This window comes from Pinus tabuliformis, chromosome 9, assembly GCF_031772625.1.
Source record: "Pinus tabuliformis cultivar Carrire ecotype Pingquan chromosome 9, CPIR1, whole genome shotgun sequence".
Lineage (NCBI taxonomy): Eukaryota > Viridiplantae > Streptophyta > Pinopsida > Pinales > Pinaceae > Pinus > Pinus tabuliformis.
This window is the reverse complement of record NC_142307.1, coordinates 84,987,187-84,993,253: the sequence shown is the minus strand read 5'-3', so window position 1 is coordinate 84,993,253 and position 6,067 is coordinate 84,987,187.

Here is a 6,067-nt window from a genome sequence, read left to right as displayed (position 1 = left end):
AGTATAAGTATCCTCCCAATGATGTTACATGCAACATACCATATAGGCCAGAATGGACCAATTGAATAGTATCAATATTTTGGCTTTCACTTAAAGGGAATGGTCCCCTTGTAAGTTTCCCAGTTGCACAACTCTGACAAATTCCTCCATGATTCATGTTGAACTCGAGCATACTGGTGACCATCTTCCTTATCCTAGGTAAGGCTTTGTAATGAAGGTGCGAAAATCTCCAGTGCCATAATTTAGATTGAAGAGAAGTATTGCAAGTCAAGGCTCCCAAAGGACTTCCTCCAACTTGATAGATACCAACAACCCTAAATCCAAGTGTAAATGCATCTTTAGGATTTCTTTTCCAAATACGTACCTTTCCATCAATGAATGCTACCTTGAAGCCTTTATCTTCCATCAAAGAAATAGACACCATGTTCTTCTTCAAATTGGGCACATAGAATACTTCTTGTAGATGAATGGTTTGACCTTGATTTAAGTGAAGAGTGACAATACCTATCCCTTTGACAGGGTAGGTGGCATTATCTCCAAGAATGATTTGTAAATTAGTCATCTTTTCAATCAAATTTGAGAGGTCCTCTTTGTACCCAGTGAAGTGCCTTGAGGCTCCACTATCAATCAATCAATGTCCAAAATATCCAAAGGAGAGGCAGTAGATAGAACAGAAATAAGATAAAGCTCATTTTTTTTTCTACAACATTACTTTCCTCATACCTGGAATTTCTCATCCTTTTGGGAGGTCGACCATTTCTGTGTTGAGCTGCGAGAGCATTCCTATTTCTTTTTGAACGTGTTGTTCCTTTGATTTCCATTTCCTTTGAAATTGTTGTTGTTGTTGTTGTTGTTGTCATCCCTTAGAGAATCCTTCTTGTGAGGAAAATCTCTAACATAGTGGTCAAACTTGTTATAATTGCAACACCTTCCTTTTCTTCCTTCTTTGAATCCCTGCTTGAATCCTTGACCTTGTGTCCTTGGACCAACATTACTTTTCCTCTTAGCATGAGCGAAGAAAGCAGTAGGTTCATTTCCATTTGAAGGTTTGTCTCTCTCCATCATCCTCATCTCTTCTTGAGTGAATCTAGCCAATAATTCATCGAAACTAGGAATATTGTCATTGTTGAGAATGGTGGTGTTAAGCACATCCCATGCTCTTGAAAGACCTCCAAGTGCAATGAGAGTGAGCTCCCTGACAACAATAACTTCTCCAATAGATAGTAGGTCATTCTTGATTTGTGTTATTTTCATAAAGTAGGATTGGATAGACTCCCCTTTATCCATCTTGACGTCCTTCAACTTGTTCTTGACAAAGAGGATTTGATTTGCATTGTTTACTTTGAACATCCCAACCAACTTATCATACATCTCCTTATATGTTCCCAAATTAGAAATATAGCTAACCAAATGATTTTGAATGGAGTCTATGATAATTCTCTTAGCTTTGACCTCATCTTTATTGTACTTCGTCTTTGCAGCAACATATGCATTTGAAGGAGGTTCTACCACTCTTCCCTGCACATAGTCCATGGCATCATTCTCTTCCAAAGTCAAGTCCAAATTCATTTTCCATGCATGATAGCCAGATTTGTCCTTGAGATTATCCTCATATTTGAAGTAAGATGTAGTAGCCATTAAGGCTAGTCCAATAATCTTGTCTAACAGATCTCCCTTAGTGATTGCTTTTCTCTCTCTTGCTTGGGCTTTGTCTTCACCTATGTTATGATACCATGTTAATTTTAGTTAACAATGGTATGTTTTATGCTTAACACAATTAATTCAATGTTCCTTTAGCAACCCAGTGACAATTTCCAATTTAGTTTTCCAATAAAAAACACATTAACCATAAATCACATTGACAGTAAATGTAGATAGAACATAAAATAAAATGCAAAATTGTTGTCACTGCAACAAATACCCTGCAAAATTTTTCCTACACTCAAATTTTGGAGCGTACTATGGATCTTGCAATCAGTCGTTATGTAGTCACTTCTTGGATGGTAATGCTTTGTTAAGATTTCAATTTCCCTTCTCTGATTTCAAGTGTCAAAGTCACCTGATTACACATGCTCAGTCTATAATGAATTCATGAGCACATTCTTTCATGCAAGCTTGAACAGGCCTAACGCAGTCGTCAAGACATTGTTTGTGCTATGCTCAACCCATGTTGACAATTAGTGTGCATGTTCAATGATAGTTTCTCACTTTCAGCTGTGTTGGTACTTATATTTTGGTGATTTTTTCAAACTGTCGCTTTTGCGCACCTTTGCTCTCGCAAGTGTCGTTTTCATGTTTTCGATTGTCACTTTTGCTTTCTTTCACTCTAATTAGTGTATTTTATCATGTTAGCTTCGATCTGGGATGTATCAATTTCAACGTCGTTTTCATATTGCAAGTGTCGTTTTCTCTTTTCTTTCCATATCGCATGTGTCGTTTTTGGGCATGGGAAGTGTTGCTTATCGCGTAAACCAGAGTTTTGGCTTGTTTCAAGGGGAAATATTTGTGATAATGAGTTGTTCCTATCATGTAGACATGTTTCACACTCATTTCCAAAGTTTCAAACATTGTCCCACAAGTGTCACAACTTTTGTCGCAAAGTATACCTTTTGTGTCGCAGTTGGTAAGAGTCGTCGCAAACTTGTTGCATTGATGAAGGCATGTTTTTCATACATTCTGAGTGTTCCTTGTCGTGTCATCAAGTGATCTAAGTGTGCGATCATGATCATAATCTCTCTTTTTCTCATTTTCATCTCATTGATTAACACTTAGTCCAATTGGGAAAGCTCCCTGATTGGGTCACTCAACCTCATTTTGCCCAGCCTGAACTTCACACTATGCAGTCTCCACCCTCTAGCAACATCCTTGTCCCTTGGAAATGTGCAATGCATAGTCGCTTCCTTCCAGGATTGTGCACTGCGCAATCACAGTGCTTAAATGCAGCCTCCGACCTCCAAAACTATGCAATTTCTCTCTCCTTCCCAATCAGTACTGCGTATTGCACAGTGTCAAGGCTGTGGCCTCAACCCTGAGCTCTTGAACTGCGCAATTGCACAATCACCTAGCATCCCTGCCTCCCATAACTACGCAATGGGAAAACTCAAGGGTCAACCCTCCATCCTGAGTCCTTGAGTCCCTCAACTGTGTAGTCCCTTTGCCCAAGACTCCAGAACTGTGCATCGCGCAATCTCAATGCTCAAGCCCCATCCGTGAGCTCTTAAGCTCCTCATTTGCACAATCTCTTGAACCTGACCATCCTGAACTGTGCATTGTGCAGTCTCAAGCCTCAATCCTAGAACTTGGCCTTTGGAACTACACAATCCCTTAACCAGTCACTCAACCAATCACCAATTCTAGCCCTAACAGGTGAGTTCATGAAATATGTTAGGTTAGGGGTTTTCAGACTGATGTCGGCTTGTCATGAATGGTTTTCAGTTGCAGGTACTCTATCTTATCATGACAAGATGATGATGGAGGAAAAGGAGAAGGGGACCATGCTAGAAGACACATATGAAGCTGAAGGGATAAGATGATCATCAGGCAAGAAGACAAAGGAACACCAAACTACAACAGAATATCAAGGATCATGGTTGCATGAAGGCTCTATCCGATTCACAACCCTTTGGAGGGTGGATATGAAGAATAAAGCATATCTCTCATGAAGATGGATCTTTACACATCTCTTATTGAAGACAAAGAAACAATAAATAGTGGCTTGAAATTGCTATGTCATCATGCAATCCATGGCATTAGTATGATATCATGTCACGAGTCATCATGTGCCACATCGTTTTTGGATTAGGTAAATCCTATATTGGAAAATTTAATGTAAATTGGAATTCCAAGAGTCATCCATGTAATGTGAAAAGTCATGTGGGAGTCGAAAGGTCATAGATAAGTCAAACAATCATGAGGGTAGCCTAAGAGTCACATGGGAAGTGAATGATAACCCCATTTGTTATATATACACCCTTATTGTACATGCAAAGGACTTTTTAACTTAGCTCCTCCTACCAAGCATTGGATGGGAAGATAGTTGTTTTGGAGGAGCAAGTGACTACTCTAATGCTCCACTATTAGGGCTAGTGGTGTTCATTGTCTTGATGTATCTTGGAACTTTTACTTAATTTAGAAGCTCATTGAGATGACACACTTTCATGCATATGTCGTGAATATTGTAAGATTGTTCTTTGAATGTTTGCGATGTATGTTGTTTCTCATATGTACTAAGGAAATTGAACTATTTTGGTGGCTTTGGTACTTATCTTGTTAAAAGTGTGTTGTATTTGCTTTAACAATTGTTTCTTCCTTGTGAACTATTTCGCTGGTTGATCAACGATTCATTCTTATGTATGTGCTTGTGTGCCTTTTCTAGATTAGTATTATTACTTGTCTTTAAAGGGCCCACTTTTCTCCCCCCTTTCGGTAGAAGGACCTTGATACTTTCCGCAACTAAAAATTTCACAAGGCATACTCACTTGTTGATTCGAAGATACTTGTGTATTACTCTCTTGTGCTGAACTTTGTAGCCAAGGAAAATCTACCAATAATCTGGATGGGGTTCCTACTCCAAATGGTGTGAGATCTAATTGGGACTTTACATCGGGGAGACCCCCTCGGTTGACGGATTTCTAGCACCGTCAACAAAATGGTGCTAGAAGGAGGTACTAATGACAAGTTGTGCTCGTAGAGTCGGTTTTGAACCTCTTATCTGAAATGGCTCTCATACTTCTGGGGTTTTTTCTAACTTGTCCCCTTGTGAACTTTCAATCCCTGATGAGTCTCTCCATGACTTGTCTTAACTCAAGTTTGATGGTAATGGTTGTTGAGAAATCTAGGGCATTCAATGTTAACAATTTCTTTGCTTGATAATTGCTTGTGATATGCTTGTTCTTATTTTACTTATGATCTTTCACTTTGTTAGCTTATTAGTATGTTATTTTCATCAAGACAATTATCAAAATAAAGACAAGTGACACAAAATATAGGCTTCTCCTGCCAGAGCCAAAACCTCTCACCTCTTGAGAGGAAAACCCAATAAAATTATTCTTTTAGACCTTCAATTAATAAGTACCAAGACCATTACATTGAACCTTTGACTATAGTATCCTTCCAAGACACTTGTCACCCACCTTGATCTGCTTTTCCCTTCTTCGTCTTTCCTCCTAGAGAAACTCGGTCTTTATCTCATTGTACTACACCTCCATGAATTCCCTAGGGAATATCGGTCTCTAGTTCTTCTAGAGTGAACCTTGACCTCTACTTTGATCACTTAGAGTTTCTCTCTTGCTGCCCCAGAAGAATCTTCTGCCCAAACTTCACACTTCCCAGAATAATCTGTGTCCCCGATTTCGCACTGCCCATAAGATTCTGCTGCCTAGACTTCGCACTTCCGAGAAGAATATTCGTTGTACCCAGTAGATGATGACCCAGAAGAATCTTCGTCCTTCGCTTTTGCTGCTCCTTCTTCGTCCTCCTCGTAACCCTCTTTCTTTTTCCTTCTTCTTTTCTCTTTTCCAGTGAATGCTTGTACAAGTTGTGTGTCTCTAATGAGGTCAAGTAGGGCTATATATACCCTTCTTCACTGCCCTTTAGGGCAACTTGACAATTGGAGTTTAGGCCGACTTCATATTGCAGCTTCCTCATAGTTTTTAGGTTGACTTGAAGGGGTTTGGTGACAAGTTCTTGGAGGATACTTTGAATAGACAATATTGACCTCTTGCCAATTGTAACATGACTTCATTTACATGACAATGACTCTTTTAAGACTAGATGAATAAACCCTAAAGACTCTTAATGGGAGTCTTGACTCAAAAACAAAATTCGTTGCTGATGAAACCCTGAATTGAGTCAATATAATAATTTCATTTTTCTTATTTACATCTCTTTACATAAAATCATAATTACATGTCATTATGAAGATCGAACCTAGTTACACTTTTTCAGCACTCCCTCTTAACTAGGGAGGTATTCATAATGGTACCTTGGACTTTCTCAATCTAAAGATTATCTCATAACAATAATTCGGATTTGTAACTCATTTGTATAGCATCATACCAACCTACAT